Source organism: Parus major, chromosome 3 (assembly GCF_001522545.3).
Source record: "Parus major isolate Abel chromosome 3, Parus_major1.1, whole genome shotgun sequence".
Classification (NCBI taxonomy): domain Eukaryota; kingdom Metazoa; phylum Chordata; class Aves; order Passeriformes; family Paridae; genus Parus; species Parus major.
Genome location: NC_031770.1, coordinates 46,720,675 through 46,744,191, shown reverse-complemented (window position 1 = coordinate 46,744,191; position 23,517 = coordinate 46,720,675). Strand labels below are relative to the sequence as shown.

The window sequence follows — 23,517 nt, the reverse complement described above, 5'->3', positions numbered from 1 at the left end:
GGGGTGGACTATCCATCTCCTACAAGCTGTACAAATACTAATGTTCAGATTATAGATTGTTTAATCTTTCTTCTGTTGTGAGCTCTCCACTCCTTAGGCTGTCAAGGGATGTGATTGCCTGAGCAGTGCTAGGGCAAACAGAAATGCTCTCAAAGCAGATCTGCTAATCCCCTTGAGCATGATGGTGTCAGGCCAATGCAATGCTCTGCTGCTACCACCTTTCTAAGCAAAATCACAACTCTGTAGAAAGACCTCCTTTAACTACCGTGACTTTAATTTCCTCACCAATCCTACAAACCTACAAAAAAAATTCTATGTTTCCTTTTTTCCCCCTCTCTGTACAAAGAAAAAAACCCTCTGTGAAAAAGAGGGCCTGTACTTGGCATGTAGCATAGTAACATGAGCATAATAAACAAGAGTGGCTGTCCCCATAAATAATAAAAGGAATGTTTCTCTTCACATGGAAGCTTTTCAGAGGAGAAAAGGCAGGGAATAGGTAGCCCTCCTCTAATGTGCAACCTTGCAAACTCTAATCCCCACTTCTGTTGTTTTCTTTGGCAAGTCACCAGCTGGTGGAGAAGGAGGTACCTCTCTGCTCAGCACTCCCTTCTAACTTTTATTCTTTTTTATCTCTTATGCCTTGTGCCTGCTGGAAACTCAGAGGCTCCTTAAAAACACAGTTGTATTTCTTCCCTCTGCCTGTGCGGTGTTTTACGTTCTCATGACGATGGAGACATGCTCTGCTGGCGATGAACTTGGACTCATAATATCAGCATAGAGGTGAAAATAGACCATTCACAGCTTAACATCCTCCTGATTTACGTTCTTGCAGCAAAGGTGATGAGCTCTTGATACAAGTGAATAACTGTATCGTTGGAAAATGTTTCTGATGTTGTTTCAGCTGCTTAAGTAAAAATGTTAAGCTTTCTCACCATTAGGAACATGATTTAGTGGCACGTCAAGATTTCCCTTTTCTGGCCACTCAGTTCAGACTTTGAATATATTGTAGTTGGCTTCAGTTTTCAGAGCCATGTGTTAGCTACTGCAGTAGCTGAAAATACATGCAAATTATCCCTTTATTCTGGCTGAGATTACGACATTAAAACAACAACAACAGAGAAAAGCCTGTGCAGAGAGTATCATAAATAATTTAGCTTAAGTGAATGCTGAAATTAGTCAAGGCACCGCATTGCTTGGCTCCAAGCAGTCTATTTACAGCCAGATATGTAGAGTACCCTCCAGCCAAAGCCTAGGCTTACAAAAATGGAAAGCAGGAAAAACAATATGATCTTCTTTTAAAGAAGCATGTTGGAATGACCCGCGGGGTTAAATATACCTAGACAGTGCTCTGTGCCATAGCTCCAGCAATCTTGGGAGAAAACAAACTGTTTATAGAGAGCCCTGAGCTGGGGAAGGAGATAATGAAATATGCTCGTGTATTATTGGCAAGTGCTCTGAATGGTACAGGCGAGCTAAGTGCATACAGTATTATCTTGCATAATTATTGGGTCACTGTACTGTAAACTAAGTGGCTTCTATACTTAGCCACACTACTGTGCTCACTGCCTGATTAAGGGCTGGATCCAGCTCTCTCTCCCACCAGGCTGTATTTGCACTGAGCTCAAAGGATTGATTTGGGGCCTACTAATTCTTCTTGGGGCCTTCATTTCTGAATAGCTGAGATGAACGTGGGGACAAGATAGCGATGGGCATTTGTAGTCATAGCAATAGGGATGTTCCCACTGCAGCCAGGTACAGCAGAGCCTTTCCAGAGTCCAGGGCTTGAAGACACAGTGAGGCAGCAAGAGGACAAATCCAAATAGATTACTTGGATCATTTTAGAGAGACAACAAGAACTGATTTGAACTATGGACCAGATTATTCATAGCTAGTGCTTAGTTTGCACAGATCAGAAACCCCAGAAGACCTCAGCTGTGGAGAAAGTATGTGTTTCTCAGGCATTTCTTTGAAAGTGGTTATCATGTACAGGTACCACTTGAGGAGGGACTTCTACCAGCACAGCATAGCAGATCAGGGAGCAGGTCATCTGCAGACTCGTGGGTTGGAAGACAACTCTGGCAGACAAAAGCAGCAATCTGTGGAAGGGTAAAAGTTGAAAGACTTTTTTTTATTATGGGCACTTTCAGAAGCAGCCTCAGCACATTTATGAGTCCCAAAGTGACTGTTCAGTTGAAATACTCATGGAGAATGGGGTGAAACCCAAGATAGCCCATGGCAATTACTTAGGCACCAAAATGTGTGTATATATTCATATACACACACACACACACACATATATATATATATACTTGGAGAGTTTAGCAGGCTAGCTGAAATGACATAGGACTAAGGTAAAGTCAAGAAGAGAGGCTGTGAAAACAAGCTGTGAGAGAAGCAAAAGAAGCCAAGATTACAGACTGGGATAAAATGGGAACAAAGGCCAGGAACTGCAACAAAGAAATAGAAAACACAATGGGAAGAAATGAAGTTGAGAATAGAAGACAAATAGAGAGAGGGTGGAAAATGAAAATAAGAAAAATAAAATTCATATTTTTGTTGTTTAAAGGAAGAGTAGCAGTTTGAGCCTTGGGAAGTACTCAAGGTAGATAATAAATGAAACCAAAAACCAATGTAGAGAAAGTAGTGTGAGAAATCATTGAACACTAACATGGCAAAGGAGATGAGAAATCTGTCCCAAGATACTAGTGGCAGCATTTACATTTACTGACAGGTAAAAAATGGGTTAGATCTCACATAATTAGGATACATCCTTATCCTTTAAGCAATGATACCACTTCTTCTAAATGCCTGTGCTGCACTGTGAAAGGTCCCCACCAGTCTTTGTTCTAAAAATCCACAGTATAGGAGTGAATACAGAGATAATTAAGAGTATGATGTTTTTATATACCTGTATCATCTGACATATTACTAATGCTTTCCAAGTCCCAGAGTAACACTGAATTTCAAGATCGTAAGGCCAAGTTAAAAAGGTTCTTGCTAACTAGGTCTTCTTTCAGTTCTGGTTTCATGGGAAAATGTAACAACAAACCCTAAACACTAAGGATTTCCTGTGCATAAAGCCACTCTCTCCAAGGCAGTCAATGGGTGTATCACATTGTGTGACTGCTGCAATAGAGAATTTCCTCTGCCAGTCATGCCTGCCCTGTCAATGATGTCCCCCATCCAAACAAGCAGACGTGAAGAGACAACAGTCTCATGGAGAAAGAGGAGACAGTGTATGTGCTTTAAGTAGTACATAAAGATCCTCACATCCAGTGAATCCCTAATGCCACTTTCATAGAGGAAGAAAAGCCAGTAAGAGTCTGCTTTTATCAGTTCCACATGAAACCTTCAAATCTAGGTCAGAGTCTTCTAACCATGTATGTTTTAAGCTCTATAAAAATATTTTTTCCAAAGATTGAATTCTATTTGTGAACAATGTTAAAAAACCAGAATCCAAGATCTGACATAAAACCTAGAAAAACTTCATTAAAACCTTCAGCCTTCATATAACCTTGTCAAGAAGCAGTGGAAACAGAGGTTTAATGCATTCACCTCTTCTTGTGCAAGCTGGGACAGGGCTCTAGAGGCATGAACACAAGGAAGAGGCTTTTGCTGCATGACAATGCATAGCATGCTTGGGATCACCACTTAACACTGGACTTGGACAGGCTGTGAACCTTGTGTATGGATGTGAAGAACTTTGGTAATGATGCTTCTATTTCTCTCTTTTTTTAAGCTGAAGACTGCTGGTGTATTCCTTTGGAGCCCAAAAGTATATCAATTTCATGGCACAAAGGTTCATCTTTCTACTACAGTGAACCAGTCCACTTAGGGTAAGTGGCAAGTATTTTTAATTCCTTGGATGTATTTACCTGCTTCAGAGATGGCAAGTTATGAAAAAATGAGCTTGCTTTTTGAGACTGAGAGGTGTGGGATTTTTTGTGAGAACTGTTTTTGTGAGAACTGTTTGGTTTTTTCACTTTTAAAGAGGTGAAGTCTGCTTTAGGTATTTGAGATTCGGGAAAAACCTTACAATACCTTACTGCAAAGGACTATTTGCCTTATTAAGTCATGTTTGCCTCAGGTATAAAATCAGAGCATTGAACAAGATGCCACTAGGGCTAGGTACATTTATTAGAAACTTACTGCAAGTCAGAAAATCTCACAAAAAGAGGAACTTGGTTGTTTCCATGAGTAACCTTTTAATCTTTCCTTGTGGAGGGGTCAAGACGCACAGGAGCACCTTGTGAATGTTAATGTGAGGTCTAAATGAAGGTTCCAAAAAGAAGAAGTTATTTCTGGATCTTTTATATCTTAAGTAAGCTCACACATGAAACAAGTTGCCATGACTCAATAATATTTTTTTTCTGAATCCTTGGGGGCCTTGTTTGGTTTATTTTGTGGGAATTAAATTACACTTGCAATTCAAACCTGCAGTGTGTGCATGCAAGGTAGAAGGAGACTGCTTGGAGGGAAAGTGTTATGCACTAAGTAACCTTTTTGTATTTATTTGTTCAGCATGCTAGCTCTTGTGCTATTTGCTGGGAAGGAATGCCTACACAAAAAGCTACGAAGTGGATCAAATAAAAAAGTCTAGAATGTTTTGAAAACCTCCCCCTTGACTTTGGACTGAAGGGATCTGTAGAATTTTTGGCACATTATAAATCTATGTTTACTGAAAAGAGAAAAAACCCAACCCAGCAGCCCCCTCTGACTCTGGGTTTATGTCTGTTGAAGTCTGTGCCAGACCTGGTTTATAGAATGTCAAGTGCTAATAAGTCACAATAGATCCAAGAGAAAAGAAAACTGGAACTGCATTTCAGGTCAAAACATGTAGTTTTAAAGTCTAAAAATACTATGCAATTTGATCTTAATTAGAAGATCCAAGCTTACATCACATTGTTCCAACTCTTCTCCTAGAAACTTGAATGTAAACTTTGTGTTTAAATATAAACCCACCTCTGGGGCTGGCCTATTCTCTGTATTTATTTTATTTGCCAAGTTGCTGAAAAGGTCGCGTGCACAAAAAGAATGCTCTGCTCCTAATCTTTTTAAGCTATTGACAGGGTAGCTCATGCAAAGCATTTGGTTTCATTGTGCCTCTAGAAATGGAAAGCAAACTATCTTTCTTATTCCACAGTTCTTTTCTTTCACATTGATAAGTTTCTGGTTTTCTCTCTTAAATACTCATTCTGGCCTTTAGAGGCACACCATTCTGTATTATGGGACATAGATATATGCTACAGTTTTGAAGTAACCTGGGCACAAAACTCTCCTTCTGACAAGATAAATCTTTCCTTATGAAGTCCTTACTAATATCAATAGAATAAGTTGGCATTTCATTATACACTCCTTGTTGTAATCCTATCTGCCTGTTGCTCATATGCTACCTGAGAACTGGGGCAGGAGAACTTTGGGAAGAGTAGATTGTGAGGTAACCTAAAATATCACCAAACTTGTAATCTAAATAGGAGCCCTGAGGATGAAATCTAGCACTCAGGCATGTGACCTTGTGTCATTTTCCACATGATGCATTCTCATTTTCCTGAACTTCTGTCTTCTGCATTTTCTTAGAAATTTTCACACTCCAGTCAAAGACCCAAGGATGGGCTTAAGGCTTAAACCTGCAAGATTTATGCTTACTCTTTCGGTTATTCATTTAGCTGTGGATCAGAACTGAAGTATCCAGTTGCTCTTTGGAAGAACTGAGTTTAAGGTATCCACTGGGGACTGGACCCCTGCATTTGTGGCACCACCTGTGGCTAAAATCCCTGCTGAGTGCACACCAGTAAATGACCTGGGAGGAAGGAGAAGCCAGGGTGATGCTGCCGCATTCTACCCCACTTCTCTTCTGCTGCTCCTTTGATACAGTGCCACATTGAAAAGGAAAAGTAACTTCCATATTTTACTGAGGTGGAATTTAATGAGCCATCCACAAAACACACCTGAGGAGGCCTAGGCATTTCTAATTTTCTGACTGTGCTGATTTTCTGCTCAGGATGGCTGCCACTGGTGCAGCTGAACTTCTCCACTGCTGCTTCCTCATAACCCCAGCCTGAATTCACCAGGTATCCCTGGTCATCTGACTGGCTTGGTTTCACATGGATACACTGAATTCAGCACAGCCGTGCCAGATCCATTTTTCTCAAGGATTTTCTGATCTGTGGATCTGCTGATATGGATTTCCAGTGTCCAACTTCTAGCAAAGTGAATGGACCTCTTTCTCTCTTAATTTCTCTTAAGTTATTTTGGAGCAGATAAAGCTATCTACACGTGGCAAGGTGAGCTGAAACATCAAAAGGATGCTTTGAGGGAACATCCAGAAAGCTGATTCTGCATACAGTAGCAGGATCAGGACATGCATTAAGGGAGGGGCAGGGGAGATTAGATCATAGATTAAAGATTAAAATAAAAATAAATTCAAGATTAAATAAGCATAACTGTAGTAACAAAATTTGCCAGATTCAGAATCTTTGAAGCCTCCCTGGTAGCCAAGGCATTACAATGGCTTAAACAGAAAGCCTGCGAGCTGCTTTATTCTGCTATAGTGGAATACATAGACTTATTTTGTACTTGCTGGCCTATTTTATACTTATTTTGTGTGGATCAGTCATAGAAAATGCTCAAATGCAGAGCAGGATTGAGTCTTTAAAGCATGCTAAAATATTTTGTCTATTTCTGTATTTTATCACTGTAAACTTGGTCATCTTTGCTGGCATTTAGAGACTCCACTGTTGCTCTACTCTCAGCACTGCCTGATAACAGGAGATTTGTGAAGACATCTCTGTGCAAAAGGGAAGGGAGTGGACAGAAACAAACTTTTCATAGTAATCCATAGATAATTCTAGGGAGAAACAGATTTTAAAAGCTCCTGTTGCCTTTGGAACAAATTGGGAGAGGGAAGAAGCAATGTTCATTTACATTGTAGAGTCTTAATTTTTAAACAGAGAGTGAGCTATTTAAGGAGGGAGAATTGTATAGTGATACTCTTCTTTCTACCAGTAGTTCTAGTATTTCCATTAGAGAGAAAAATAAATAGCAATGCTGCCAACCACAGAGATGGAAGAAGAAGCCAATGGAGAGAAACAGACTTTTTCAAATAGTACAGTGATGACAAAATACCAAGGCTCATTGACAGTATTGTCAAAGCATAAAATTCTAGTTAATGATACAGTAGTGGTTTCTGACGTTTTAAAATGCCACAGGACATGGATTTCTCGCTGCATTTGCATTTTCCTTCTTCTCTAGAGGGCAACAACCTTAAACTGATTCTGCTGCTAGGTAATAACAGTCAGTGTAAAATAATTATTATCTCAGACTATAGCATAAATTGGATCAGGTGATCCTCTGTACACTTTATCAGCCTGCTGGGTGCAAATATAGCCCAGTAGTATCAAAAGTCATTAGTTCAAGTCAGGACTTGGGTGACTGAGCAGGTGGAAGCTTTACATGTCAGACGGAGGAAGCTTAATGCAATATTGAGTAGCAGTTACATAAACTCTGCTAGGGTGTTACTGCTCCTTTACAGACAGACAAGCTGCTGAGGCTGGGGAGTTTGAAGTGGTTAGAAAAGTCAGGTAGTCCACAGCCATAAAGCTTCTCTTAAAGTTTGGCTGGATTCAGTTTTATCAGCAAATTTTTGCTAAAGTAGTAATTTTGTAAGCTTCTTTGTCTGCCTCTATCTGAAGGCAGGCTAATTTGCACCAGAGTGGTGTTTTCTCTTTCCCACCATCACTTGGCACTGAACTGTGAATGGGATTGAGATTTACCATTCATTCAGGGTCTTGTTGTGAATCTCATCTTGGGAGATGAGACTTCTGTGCATTCGATCCACAAAGAGCTGGTAGGGGCTCTTTGCCCTGTCAATGCTGTGATACTGCTTTGCCTCAGGGTGAAATGCATTACCAGCCTGGGGACTACAGCTGAGGCATCACCTCTGCCAAAACCCCTGACACTGGGCTTTAAACACAAGCTCTTTCTTCCTACTTCCACTTTGGGTGCCAAGAAGAGGGTTGCTTTGTTTTTGTTACCTGAACAATGCAGTCACTCAGGTACCAGGTGGGTTGCAGGAGGCTCTACATGAGAATTTCCTGTGATGCATAGGTGATCAGAGCATGCACATAGGAATGACTTGGACCCTTCCTGATTGAGGAAGATTCCACATCCAGGTGGTTCCTTTCTGGTCAGTGCTGTAGGCTACTGTACAAACTGTAGCTGGTGTCCACTGGTTTAAACAAGTGCCAATAACCAACAATTTGAGGAGAGATAGCACATGAAACGAGTAAAGGGAGTAAAAGTAGAGGTAAAAATTTGTATTACCTCTAAGCTACTGAGAAATACACAATTTAAGAAGTGTGTTTGACACTGAGATATTAAAATGAGAACACCTAAGATAGCAGCAAATTTGAAAGACCTGAATATGCTCATTTGAAGGGTGGAGCAGAGACAATACAAAAAGATAATCTCTACATTTGAAGAACTAGCACATGAAATGGAATCTAGAACTAAAGATTTTGGGTAAGAGGCTGTGACTCGATCAGATAGTAAGGAAAGGGCATAAATAGCAAATATGTCCCTATGATTAGGATGAAGCAGGAGTGCAATGTATCTAAGCAGTTGGATCATTGATCATACCACAACCCTCTGCAAGGTTTGCAAATATTGAATGAAGTAAACATATTGATACCTATACCTTAATATCTCAAAGCTATTGAGAAAAATTTAGGGTAAGATCCAACATATACTTTAGGAATAGATTATATCATAGTGATGAGTATGTCTTTACCAATGGTAAACTTCTTCTTACTGACAAGAAAAGCATTAGACCCGAGTGCTTTGCATGTCAAAGAAACACATCAAGGAAAAGTTAATGTATTAAAGACGAAAATTAGTAAGAAAAAATGAAAGGTGTCTAACAGACTGGCAAAAGAAGAGGCAAAAAAAATTCAACCTAAAACCAAAGAGAGGTTCAGATTGCTATCTCCCTCTCTCGTTGAAAGAAAGTTGATATTTAACATAAAAGTCAATGCTGGCACAATAATGAAGTAGCACAAACTGCCCTAAACAAATATACTTTGAAAACTTTGGAAATTTTGAAACATCAGAGGAGAGGAGTACAGCTGCCTAGTCAGTATAATGGAAGTAGCATTTTTAGACAGAACTTTGCAAACATATTGAAGATTGATAAATTGTAGACTGCAAGGCTGACTCTGATAACAGAGACATGGTCTTAATGATCCAGGAGATCTTTTCCAATCCGTTTTTTTATAAACTAGATTACTTTTGGACCAGTATTCTTACTGATAATGCCTCAGATGTTCATTTCTAACACCAAATAATATTAAAAAATGAACAGATTTGTTCCTTTATCACCTCTTACTCTGAAGGAAGATATAGAGAAGAGAGGTATAACCTTTGTGAACCATCGGACTCTGTAAGAATACAGATCTTTTTTCTGCATTGGACAGCATTTTTTTGCATGTATCTAACATGGTAGTGTTTTACATAGATAAAGGAGATGATCACAAGGGTAAATGTTAACTAATACAAATATTTGCATGTTAAGTACACAGTTTCATTGTATAACCAGAATCACATGTAATAGAAATAGGCCTGGGAAGGGACTTAGAAAAGCAATTTAATTTATTCCCTCAGAGATTAACTATACCCTGCAGCATTCCTGACACATTTATACCTTAAATTCTTTGCAGATTTCTCCAAAGGTGGAATTGTGTGAACTACCCCAGCTATTGCAATGCTTTTGTTCCACTCACAGTTTAGAAAAGTTTGCTTAGGCCAGTGTTGAGCAGGGTAAGGTTACTTTCTGTATCTTGCTGACTTTTCTGTATCTCAATGACTTTTTTTTTGTAAAGCCTACTATGACATTGCTTAATCTGAAGTCCTTCCCATTTTAGAAAAGGATCGTTTCATGAAGATGAGAACATGGATCAGCCAGGCACTTTCAAAACAAAGAACCAAAACAAACTATTGTGAGTGATGAGCAAGAACTGGTCCTTAGTGAAAATGTTTTACAGAACCTGTTAATAAGAAGAAAAACTCCACACAAAAGGTAGAGGTTTTGACTTTTAAAGGGAAACACAGAAGCACAAATAACAAAGTTGTTGGTTGATAAATTTCAGTCTCAAATTTCCAAAACTTAGTCAAGGGAGAATACCCTCATAGAAATAAGCCAGTAAACATGAGTGGAATATTTAATTTATTGTTTTCCACATATTGGTAACTAAAGGAATTCTAGTAATAGTTGTAATTTTTTCTAGTGGAAGGGAGAAAAGTTACATTGAGAGTGTCATGGAAGAGAAAACATGTTCGTTTAATGGAACTGTTATGTAATTTGAAATAATGCATTGTTGCATTTGACCTACATCCCAGCTCTTGCTGATGTTGAGGTAAGGGGATTCTTTGTTTTCAGGCTGCTTTGTGTTGTATGTATGCCAAAAGTCAATGGCTCCAATCTGCCAGTGTGCTTACACTCAGACCAGATTTTCTTCACACATTCCAAAGAACCTGTTTTGCAGCAGGGGGAAGGACACAGCCTTTGCCCAGGTTAATTCTGCTGCTGTTTGTGGTTTTGAAGAGATTTTTCTACATGTAGATCTGTTTGTAATAAATCCATTTGTTGCTGTGCTGTCCTTCGTGCTTGCTTTTTAATTAAGGCATTTCTAATGTCTCAAATTTAGATGTATGGAATTTATTTTCCTTACCACAGGAATAAGTAAATACTTTAAATGTAGGCATCTTGCTACAGAGGTAAAATGTTAGGAATTACAGTCCTCAATAAATTACTTTATTAACAGTATTTCAGACATTACACATGACAGAAAACTCTTGCTTACTTCTTATTCTCTGTTTTTACCATAAAGATATGATAATGCCCCCTTTACCTTGCCAGGGAAGGAATTATAAACAGTACTTGCTTTAGATCACATGCAAGTAACTGCTGTGCATTATGCAACGTGATTAAAAGACACATGGTACTGCTTTCAGTATCTGTTGATCACTCTTAAGCGAGGTATCTTTAAGGCACCTGTTGTCACCATAGTCCAGGTATTGTGTGTTGAGTAGAGACATGAAAGGACTCTGCTCATAAAATTATCTTGATTAATGAGGGTTCTATTTTGAGATGGGCTGCAGAGCCAGCTGTGGTTATAGCTGTACACCACAAACTGCTGCTTGGTACTTCCTGCAGCTTTCTGTTCCTGCCTCAGCTTCTGCATAGGTTGTTATAAGGCAGATGAAAGAGTTCCTGCTTGCAGGACCCTGCTTACAGGGTGATCTGGCATAGCACTGCAGCCAGGATGATGCTCTGAGCAATTTTGCCCAATAACACCTGGAGTAAAGCCATGAACACAAGACCTCACTACAATCTACTCTAGCCACCTTCACAAGGGCAAGGACCAAGAGCCTTCAGATTTACATTTGAAATGCTCTCCTACCTAGCACTAAACCAGTAATTAATGCTCATAGCACTACTGACTTTTTGGAGTTTGTAAAGTTTATTATTTGTTTAAAACACACAGTAATGAGGCCTCTAATATGCGCAACTGGTTTCTTACACAAGGTAGGTTTTTTAACTACTGATAATTCCCTTTAAGTACAAAACTTAAAAGTTGTATGAACTTAATACTTAGCCAGGGAACCAGTACAGAAGGCATCTGTGCTAGCTACATTACAGTGACACTGGAGCTCAGCTCAGCAAAATGTTTTAAGGGTACATTTGAACACAGTGATTATCTGATCTACATATTTAGAGGCAGGGCACTGGATTATCTGAAGAAGATGTAAACTGATATGGATACTGCAACTCCACTATATTTCAATAGCTATTTTCAGCCTAATTTCAGTGCCTAGAAGTTGTGCCACCACAATACTGTTGGAAGTACTTTTCAATGTGATACACACATTTTTATCTTTAAAATGTTATCAATTTATTGCAGTTTCAAAATTATCCACTTTTTACTGTTTCTCTAGGAATTGTTACAAATCCATACCAATAAAAGGCACTGTTTCTCACTGTTCTTAATCTGAGAGAGAGACAACTGCAATACAAAACACCCTACTGGAAATGTAGGTGTACTATCTGCAAGCCAACTCCTTTACTGCAATGCATGGTATTTTAACATTGCACACTATTATTTTGTTGCATCATTGACAATTGCATGCTCTTTCATTTCAGAAAAAAATTACTCACTGTGCTGCAATTTTTTTTTCTCCTCTCTTTACCAACATTTCTATTAGATTCTACTCTGAAATTATACCAGGTATTGTTCTTTCATCACTGTACTGCTTCAGGGTGACTATATACACATAATTTCCTTTGATAATTTATCATACCTCAAAGAAATAGAGAGCACTTGTAATTAAATTGCCCAGTTACACAGCCATGTATAATTCTTTTTTTTAAGCTGCATTATCTAAACTGCAAACTACAAATTTACTTAGGCTGCAGTTATGAGAAAGGCTGTAGATTAAATTAGATGAAATCTAATTTAATTAGATGAAACTCAAAATTAATGACTTATGCATTCTTAAAGTAAAAGCTGGATAAATTAATGTTTTATCACAGGTGAACAATCAAAAGGAAGCCAATTATGTAGGACATCTTGACTTACATATTTTAAAACTCATCTCTTGTGGAACACGTGTTATTTGTTCTTTATACTGGTACCTTGTAAGTGTCATCTGCAGCATTGAAACACCTTCTTTTAGCTGTTTTTATTTTGTTGTGACCTTCCTGTGGGATTTTTGTCAGGGTTAGGATAATCATAACCAAAAAAATAACTAAAATCTACTTTCTTTTCTGAGTCTTTTATTTTATTTGGGAGTTTCTTCTCTCCTATATAAGCTGATGCATCAAAGCTAGTTTAGATGTAAAGCTATTGATTTTTAAAATCCCAAAGTTTCTATGAGTACTAATCATACTTGAAACACACTAATTACTTGAATATTTATTGCCTCAAAAGCACACAGGTTCTTTGGCAATTTAATACATGCATTGCCTTTGTAGGCCTTCCTTATTCAGAACAAAAATTCATGCATAGTACTGTAGCAAGATTTCTGGATAGAAATACTATTCCTAAAAATTAAACTAACACTTTCTAAATTAAAAACAAAGTCTTTTTATGCTGTTGGGCATTAAGTATTTATAAACAAATTACTGAACTGTTACTAACAGTGGTCTAAATCTTCTTTTTTTTCTTTTTTTTTTTCTGAGAATGATGGTCTCACCAAAACAATTATTTAGTGACAACTATTTTAATCAATAGCAGTTCAATGAATGTACGAATTTCAGATTACTAAAAGGCATTGGATTTTGGTAGTTAAGATATTGAACCAGGTAAGACCTCTATGCACATAGTTCCATGATGCTGCAAGAACATGTTTATTACATTTTATTACATTTTTAAACTAGTTTTCTCTCACCATTGTTGTTTGAAGACTATTTCAGAACTTAATTGCTGTGATTAGAAACTTATTTTTGCTTTACTGCAGAGTGTTACCTACTACTGGGACTGATTCTGACAAAGATTGACTGAAATGAGTAGGAGTTTAGCTTGGAGAAGGGCTGATGATTAAACTTTAAAATATGTAATGCATTAGGAAGCTCCCAAAGTGAAATCTTAACTGGTGGGAGTTTTTATGGTTCCATTACTACAGCTCTTTTAAACACACAGTGTTGAGTTAACTGTTGGTGAACCTGAACTGTCATTCCAGCCATGTCGTACCTTAGCCTGCTCCCTGTGGCTGGTTTCTTTTGCAGGTCAGCACATCTTAGCTTGGCTGCCCAGTTTGACTTAGCCCCAGCATTGCTGTTATTGCAAATAAATGAAACTTTCCTTTTTGCCACAATCTCAGTCAATATGCAGCTGAGTGCTAAGGCTTCTTTGCAGTCCTGTCTCAACATAAAACCTGCACAATTAAAATTTGCGTTCTGGTCTCCTGCCCATCAGTAGCAGATGACAGCCATACAGAGGAATTGAGATGTGACTCATATGTGTCATTATTCTCCATGATATTATGGATTGCACAGTGCTTATGTCCAGCTGAACAGGTGGCACTGGGGTTTACTAAGAGTGTGCAATTTAAAAAAATCATTAAAATTTTTAACATTATTAATGGTATCTGTACACAACACAGCAGAAATCAACACAGGACCTCAGAAGAGTTGGTGAAGAGGTGACTTTTGAAGAAAAGGCAACCTCTGACATTAGTGGTAGAAAGAGTAGATTTTTAACTTTTTTTTTTAAAAAACAAGTCCTACTAATTAGAGTCCCATAACTGTCTGTAAGGATTACTGGAGAAAACATCCTTTTGGAGACATTTTTCTTACCATCTATGATCTCATAAGTTTCATGCAGTCAATAAATTTACTGTTTAATGTTTGTTTGTTCTGTAGGGCACTGGGACCATGACCAGGTCTTCACTGAGCAGTGGGCCTTGCAAATAAGATGGAAAGAGGACTGTGGATCCTGAGCTGTAAAAGCCAGCGTAGCAATGAAATCTGCTTTTCATGTGTCTCAAGGCTGGAGTTTCCAGTGGATTCCCTCATGTGTCATAAGGGTGAGATAAGATCCATCTTCGTTCTTCCCTTTTGTAAGGACACTACTGTCAGCCCAGATGCTTACTTTCTGAAAAAGTTTTGAACTAGAAGTGTGTCTATGTGAAACTGTTCAATGGGCTCTGGGGCTGTATCTGGTAACACAGAATAAGCACAAACACCTGCAGGCTGTGCACTCAGCAACCTTGCACCTTTGGAAGACTGGGTATAAGGACAGAACTACTACAGATCAGTAAAAAACCTAATTTAAAAACAAATAATGATGTCTTCTGAATGAAGGCCTTTCCCTTTGAAAAGGCAGAAAGTACAGTGCACATGCATTGCCTGGTGATTCAGGTGTGAAGCGATGCTAAAGGAATAGATGACACTCATTGTGGAAGTCTAAAACATCTTCTGTTCAAGGATATTAGTGAGAGGGTTTCTGGTACAGCTTCACTGCTGCTTGGAAGTACCAAAGTGTTCTTGCAGAGTCCTGCTGTCATCACTGGTGCCTCAATATACAGAATCACAGGGAGGGTCAGATTGGAAGGGACCACAGGGGGTCATCTGGTCCAACCTCCCTGCTCAAGCAGAGTCATCCTAGAGCACACAGCACAGGATTGTGTCCAGAAACTTCTTGAATATCACCAGGAGGGAGATTTCACAACCTCTCTGGGCAACCTGTTCCAGTGGTGAGTCACCTGCATAGTATAGAAATTGTTCCTCATGTTCAGGTGAAACTTCCCAAGCACCAACTTCTGCAAATGAAACTGGTGAAGGATCTGGAACACAAGTCCTATGAGGAGCAGCTGAGGGAGCTGGGGTTGTTTAGTATGGAGAAATGGAGGTTTATCACACTTTACAACTACCTTGAATGAGGCTGTAGACACAGGTGGGGGTTGATCTCTCAGCTAACAAGAGATAAAAGGAAATGGCTTCAAGTTATACCAATAGAGATTTAAATTGGATATTAGGAAAGATTTCTCCAGGGAAAGGGTGGTCAAGGATTTGAACAGGCTGCCCTTGGAGGTGATAGAATCACTGCCCCTTGAAGTTCAAAAAACGTGTAGATCTGGTGCTTATGGACAAGGTTTAATGCTGGACTTGTGAGTGATAGTTAACAGTTTGACTCAATGATCCAAGAGGTCTTTTCCAGCCTTTATGATTCTACGATCCTTGCTTAGGGACACACTGTTCTTGAGTTTGGAGGAAGTAGGACTTGAATATTGACTAGCTCCCTTGGAATCATCTTCTCTGCAGGACTGGTTCCCATGGGATTCTTCCAAGAAGGTTGCTGAAAGTTAGCACTCCTGAAGTGCACAGTTGCATTCTTACTTGCTGCCCTCCCTCCTCCATGCAAGATACATAATCTCATGGCTGCTGTAGCCAAGGCTGCCCCAAACCCTCACATCTGCAACAAAGCCTTCCCTGTTTGTTAGTACATGGTCGAACAGCTCACCATTACTCGTTTTTTCCTCCACCACCTGTGTCAGGAAGTTGTGGCCAACACTTTCCAGAAACCTCCTGGACTGTTTGTGCTTTGCCATGTTGTTCCTCCAGCAGATGTCAGGGTGGTTGAAGTCCCCCACAAGAACCAATGACTGGGACTTTGTGGCTGCTTTCAGCTGTCTGCAAAAGGCCTCATCTTCTTCCCTGTGATCAGATGGCCTGCAGCAAACACCCACACAGTATCACCCTTACCAGTCTGCTCTTTAAACCCAGCCTATAAACTCTTGACTTGCTCATCAGCCACCCAAGACAGAGCTCAATTCAATCCAAGTGTTGCCTCTTTCCATAGAGGGCAACTCCAGCGCTGCCCCTCCCTGGTCTGTGTTTCCTGTAGGGCGTGTGGCCCTTCACACAAGATAGAGCAGCTCTGAAGGATGACAGATAGCCCTGTGCTTTAAATGCCAACGGAGCCATAGCTACACTAGAATTCATACTTTGCCCCACTGTTGTTAGCAACAGAAAGGTTTTGCTGGAAAAATTAAAATTAACATGGATACAGTCTGGTAGAATTGTATTCCTTCTGGTTTTGAGAATGATGTAAGTTCTCTTTAAAGGACACACCTACAACATCAAATATTCACAGAGGTTCTCAGCATTAAAAATAAATACATATCAGCGCACAATGCATACAAGACAATTAGTAAGCTGACATTTATACTATATATGCAGTTATGTGAACTTGAATGAGCAAATTCAGGTGGACATGTGTTATGAAACTGTTTAAAAAGCTTGGCCTCCTGTCTGTCCTCTTCTCCAGGGAATGCAATGGTGTATCTGGAACAGTCAGGCTGTTACTAAACAGTGGGAAAATTGCTTTTGAAACTTGTGCTTATAAATAATGTTTTTCCTTGATGTGCAAATCAATTTGCTTTTGGGGGTGCAAGGATGCAAAAAAATGTTTTCTTCAAATGAAAATTAAAAAAAGTGCTTCTGTAGCAGACTAATTAGTTTGCTATCTAAAATGTTTTGTTTCACGCCTGATTTCTTTTCTAAATATATAAATACCAGCTAGTGTTTTAAAGCTTCTGTAACTGTGAATGGCTCTGCTGTCCCTCACTGCAAGCTACATTTTTATTACTTCTTCCCAAGAAATTTATTTTGCTGACATAGGCCCTAATCCAGTAAAGTGTTAAAACATATGCTTAATTTTAAGTGAGTTGAATAAAGCCAACTAAACTTTCCTATGCCTAAATCTAAGTACAAATTTGTATTTGGCTTAGCTGGGGTTATAGTTTCTGGGTTGTGATCTAGTGGGCTTTGTGTGTTTTGCAGAATGGATGCCCTCCTGAAGGAAGAACAGTTTTGTGGAATTTTAAGGTATTTTGTTATTTATCAGAAGATCTTGAGATGAAAAAAGTGCCAACAAGTGAACACTAAAATTTTTGGACCTGAATACATTCCTTTAAATATGTATGTCACACATCTCCTAACAAACTTCCCACAATTTCCTCTTCTCCCTCTACGTGACAATGTAGTAGCTGAAAACAGCTGCAGTGGTAGCTGATTGTTTTCACAAATGATCACTTCCTTTTCTATATTGGTTTTCCTAGATGTACCAAGAATTTTACCTTGAAAAAGAGATGACCTTTCTTCATGCTAGTGAGCTGATGATTTGGAAGTTTAGTATTTCTTAATATTTTGCTCTGTGATACTGAAACATTTTTAACTGTGGGTGCACAAGTGATCATTTCCCACAGAAAGGGTGAAACCACTGGAGACTATGACTGAAACACAACTCAATTTGGAACTTGAAAGTCAGACAAGTAGAACAGGAACTTGAGGGTTCCCATGCAGTAGCTAGAGGACAACTGGTTACACAGAAAAATATATTCCTACAATTTTCACTTCTGCTGCCAGTCTCAGACAGACCTAGGACACAGTGGACCTTGTGAAGCAGAGTGCTTCAACGGGTTCCAGAAAGTGACCTGCGCTTTTGGGGCCCAGAGCACGCTTGCTAAAATTGCTGATGAAATGGGTGAAGGATGGGTCTTTGTACAGAAATCCAAGAGCCCTAATTGCGCCTCAAAGGGAGTCCAGGGACAAAGATGAAATTGGGTGGAGGACACAGGGTTAAATATTGGGTAATGGGGTGGATCTGAGGGTCAAGGGCCAATAGAAAGAGGTAAAAGTGATGCACCAATGGGGTAACCAACCAGGGGAACCAATAGGATAACAGGGGTGGAACAATGCAACTAATCAGGGCCAATAGGGATCAGGAAAAGGGAGCACATTCTAGGGAACTTACAAATAAGGTGAACAGGGGCTGAACAGAGATGGTCTCAACTGTATGTACCAACAGAACTTAAAACATTAACATGTACCTTCAGAGACCTATGGAAGGGAGGCTCTTTGCCATAATCTCAGAGAGGTGTCTCTCTTTGCTTGTTTTTGCCGCTCCAGGGCTGAGGTGTCACCACCCCAGTGGCAGGTCTTTGAGCCTCCACAGATCTGGAATAAGCCGCCTCCTTCTTACAAGGACTTGCATGAGACCCAGAAGGAAACAAACTGGTACAGTGCATATATAAGCTCACATGGTTGATCATTTTGTTATGCCAGGGAGTTTTCCACTCAAAATGGGGAATCTAGTATCTTCTTCTTCAAAACTGACTTTGTCTAATACCTATCAGCATTAGAAAGCTCTGTGTTGCCTTTTTTTTTTTTAATGTGGATGCCTTAAAAGACTTTTTGTGTTTCATTTGTACCATGCAAGCTGTTAAGTACTGCAGCTGAAGAGAAGAAAGAATGCAGAGAATTTGTACTAAGCTTTAATTTTCCTTAATAGCAGGCACAGGATTTGTTCAGAGACTTTTATTATTGGGTGATAAGGTAATTACAGCAGTAGGGCAGAAGGCCAGAAGAAGACAGAGAAATCTAATACCATGAAACATTTAAAGAGTACTCTGTGTTGTTTTTTAAATTATACTAACCATCTACAAACACCTTCTTGCACATTTAGGGAAATTTAAACACAATATAATTATTGTACCTTGTTTGTTAACATATTAAATATCTTGCAGTTTTCACTCTCGCTTCTCATATTTACAAAATGTGTAAAGGGAAGGGCTTTGGCTGAAGTCACTGAGACAGAAGAGGTTAAAATCAGTAGCTAGAGAAAGAAAGAGCTGTAAGACATTCTGCAAAGGCTTGTACTATGAAAACATTAATGCCTGATTTGTGTCTGGAACAGGCAAGTCATTTGTTTGGACTTCAAGGTAAGTTTCCTGTCTCAACTCAGCAAGTTATACCTGTCCAGAAACACTTAAACCCATTCTTTGTCTCAGGTTTCAACACAGCATAAAGTTTAAACGAGTGATTGTAAAGTATTTGAATAAAGATGGACTTCAGCAAGAGACTAAAGGTGTCTTGCTGATCAAGATCCTATAGACGTGTAGGAACTATATACCAGTATTACATAAGTCTTAAGAAAAGTGGAAATAAATTTTTATCATTACTTTCTACTCCATTTCCTACAAAGCATAGGAAACAGTGGATTTGGAAAGAAACATAATCTGTGTTTCTCCTGAAGCATTTTGAAGCCTCAAATGGTCCTGGCTTTTTATATTTTATGTCATTGAATTATCATAAAACAGTTTGTGGTAGCATTAAGTAATACTAAATTTGTCTCCCTAGTAGCTACTGACTCAACTGTATGTCATACGAACATATGAGCTTTTATTCACACATTTTTAATTCTCTTATTCAGAGTGCTGAAAGATGTGTCATGTTTCCCTACTTACTCAAAAGATTGATTTAATATCACCATCTTTCCCAGTTTTAAAACAATTATTGAAAAAAAACTTCAGTTACTTTGGGTAGACAAAGATATTGTCCTTCAAGTGTAAACATTCTCCTAAGATGCTCATAATCAATATAAACAAGTTTTTAATGTGTTAAAAAGAAGTCTTACCAAGTCTCAAAACATGCTATTTCTGTACATTATTTTAATACATAAACTACAGTAATGCTCCACTATAACACAGGTCCCTATGCTTTTACAACTGAAAAGCCTGGGTAGGCTGGCTGTCCTCAAAATCTCAATGGATTTTCCTTCAGCAAAGGCCTTATCCAAATCTTGTGAAGCTGCTAGAACTCATGAACCACTAAGGCACCTCTTAATCACATCCTTATCGCAAATGTCATGTTTGCGCTCCGCTCCCAAATAGATGAGCTGCTAGGAAGTGAAAAAGCTGTGCTATCTTAAAGAAAGGACGGCAGCAACCTGGAAAAGAAGGCAGTCTCAACAGTAATAACAGGAGTTGTTTGTGTTCTGCAGATTGCAAAGAAAAACATCAGGGCACAGCAGCTTTTTGTAACTGCACACAGCTGGTAACTTCCACAAGGAATGGGAGAAGTACAGTGCCTGAAATTTCTTTTGAAATAAGGTGAATTTCTGTATTTCCTCATCATGTTATTAATTCAAATTCAAATTGTTTCTGCAGGAGAAGCTGTGGTTGCAACCTCAGGCTAGGAGCTTGCAAGGACTGTCTTTGGCCCATTAATGCTACTTCTGTTTTTGTCACCCTTCCAATAGGAGGACTGACAAACCTCCTATCTAGAAGAACGAAAAATAAATTGCCAGTTGAATGCTCAATGGAAAAGTGTCTTTAAAGCTGCCAATGCTACCTTCTTCTGCTGTGAAAGATGACTTTTAAACTCAATTTCAGAAATAATTATGCCAGTTGTGGGTTTTACCTGGACTCCTCCTCTTACCTTTTCTAAGGAGCATTCTCAGGAAGTTTTAGAATCAGAATTGTCACTAGCAAGATGATGAAATTCACTGTACTTTGTAGAAATAGCTTTTCTGTATAATATGCTTGGAATAATTTCCCCAAACCTATTCAAAATATAATTTTCTAGCAGGGAAAAATATAAACGGTCTGATGAAGGTTTAAAAAATACAAACTCATACCTTCTATGACAAAAAAAAAAAAGAGGGGTAATCTCTAAAATCTTCAGGGAAAGAAGCAAGGCCTCTCCCTCACTGGTGACTGAGCTTTGATTTGCACCACGGTAAGAGTTACACACAGAATATACCATTAGATAGATCTGCCTAGTTCTTGTTTCAGATACACAGGAAAACAGTTCATTTTTGAATCTCACTACAACAACCTAATTTCCTAAATAGTTGTTCTTTGATTTTGGGAAGGCACTAAAAACTGATTCCAAATTAGCTGCTTTAGGAGGAGAGAAGAGCTACTTGAGCAATGGGCTCAGACATAGATGTCATGTGGGGAGCCTGGAAAAAGGGGGAAGGGACAGTGCAGCTCACTTGCATGATCCCAGTGCTTAAGCATTGCAGTAAATTCCACTGATAGCACAGTGAGAGATGGTCTCACTTTCCTGTGTTAAATCCGTTTTAGTAGCTGTAGGCAAAAGGGTCAAATATTTAACTTGGTATTAAACTTAGCAAAATAAAGTGAGTTTCTTGTGCACAGAACATATTCATGTAAGTATATTATCCCATCTGTCTGAAAGGTCAGGAATGGCTTAACAAAGTTTGAAACAGTTGTGCTGGAAGAGTTGAAGAGCAGGGTGCTTGAGCACTGACCAGGCAGACCATGAATTGCCTACAGCACAGGTGGCAAAAGAGAAAGGTTTGTTTAATGTACCTTGACACTTCGAGGAGGGCAACCCCTCGTACAGCTGTGACCTGATGTTCCCACTGCATCTTCTGTCTAGGTGCCCCGTTACCCATTTTTGTAGTGCTCTGTAATAACTCCTGTATTTGGGGAAATACTATTTTGTTTACAACTAACAAACAAATTTCAGTGACTCTCAGCCCTGTATAAGCTTTACACAGCTTTTGTAGCTGAGTAATAAGGTTTGGACACATGCATTTCATGCTCCATGCTGCTGATGCACAAAAGAACTGCAGACTTCTCTGCTGCAGCTTATGAAAACAACTGATTTTTACTGGAATGTATGTATGTACACCCACACACCCCCCTAAATTTCCACATTTTGTGAGGGAAAAAAAACCTGTTTTCCTCTTCCCCTTTTTTCTTTTTTCCCCCTCACAGCATAACAACTCACTATTAGACTCCTTAGTATTCTCCCTCTCTCCCTGCCTACTCCAAGAAGGCAGTCCTTGCAGTTGCTTCCCTTGGGATTCTGACAGCTTTAACTACATGTAGTAGTTTTTTCACTTGTTATTGCTTTCATTTGGAAATGTATTTCCAATAATTTCAATGGCAAGGTTGACTTTACTTCTTGTAACAGAACACTTAGCCTAAATTGTCATGAGTAATTTAATTAATGCCTACAGGAATCCATGCTAGATTTTTTATTAGTTTTTGTCATTCACTGTTGCAATTATTAACTGGCCAGTCTAACAGCCGAGGTCTTGCAAAGAAAGTGCAGATCTCTCTCGTCACACCACTGAATAGTGGATAGTGTAAGGGATAGTTTTAAAGTTTGAGATGATTGTGGCTTTTTGTAGTACCTTCCATACACATTTTGGCCATTTTGTAGTACCTTTCACACACTGTGTTGTGTGCTGGAAATCACTGGTGCCTCTGGGAGTTAAGGTGGTGGAGAAAATCTTTCTAGTGATTCCAGCCTAGTCCCTCTGTGTGGGAAAAGCTGGAAGTTTTAGCACATCCCATTCTTTGCTAGGTCCCATTCTAGGGTGCAGGGTTTCAGGCAATTTTCCTCTGCTATAGATGATAAAGATTACTTTAAAATTATTTCTGTGTCTGCCTGTATTTTTCAGAGTAAGATGCCACAAGAATGGATAGATGGACTATTGTTAGACAACATGTGCAGCACCTGCTCACTGCAGGGAGGAAGGAGAAGGATTCCAGAGATGCAGGAAGAAAGCAAATATAGGAAGAGTAAGGAGTAGATAGTGTAAGGCATCACAACCTCAAAACTCGACTGATTTGCTGGATGATTTTACAATATCATGAGAAAGTTATCATTTCATTGAAGCTGAAGCTTCCCAAATTACTGAACTACAAAGACCTAGTTGGATACGCCACTAAAATTAAGGATGTCTGCCGTGGACTGGGCCAGGGTGTTGGTGGAACCGAGAGGGGAAGAGGGATTCCCCAGCATGCCGGGCCCTGTTCGCCAGGCGGCATTTTTGGGAGATGATTAGTCAGGGCTGTACCTCAGAGGGAAATCACGTACTCTGTGTTAAGTCGAGTAAGCGCTCCTATTCCTGACAGAAAGCGTCTGGCAATTCCTTCGAAACAACCGTTTTGGATATAAACTGGGACGGAGGGCTTAATTAATATTAATTTTCTGAGTGGTTTTTTTTTTTTTTTTCCCTTGGAGATGCTGCCCTTCCTTCCCCAGTCCTTTCAGACCCTGATCGCTTTCCAGGCGGGCAGCCCACCTACCCGCCACCACTGCTTCCCCCTCTCCCTCCTCTGGCGCCGGGCCAGGCGGAGCAGCGGCGGCAGGGCAGGAAGGGGCCGCTGTGAGTTCCCGCGCATCCCGGTGTCCCG

At 39.4% G+C, this 23,517-nt stretch overlaps 1 long non-coding RNA gene across 3 annotated transcripts in view; it reads left to right on the top strand.

The window, feature by feature from the left end:
- Nucleotides 1-23,278, top strand: part of LOC107202376 — a 40,788-nt gene extending 17,510 nt beyond the window's left edge. Inside the window, exons 3-6 of one of the 3 annotated variants that reach the window (XR_004496361.1) lie at nucleotides 3,740-3,836; nucleotides 14,417-14,580; nucleotides 17,339-17,383; nucleotides 20,506-23,278. This is a non-coding gene — a long non-coding RNA (uncharacterized LOC107202376). Of the gene's footprint in view, nucleotides 1-3,739; nucleotides 3,837-14,416; nucleotides 14,581-17,338; nucleotides 19,660-20,505 lie in introns of those variants that run through there. The other 2 variants (XR_004496360.1, XR_001520665.2) reach the window with 2 other exon arrangements.
- Nucleotides 23,279-23,517: the final 239 nt, after the last annotated feature.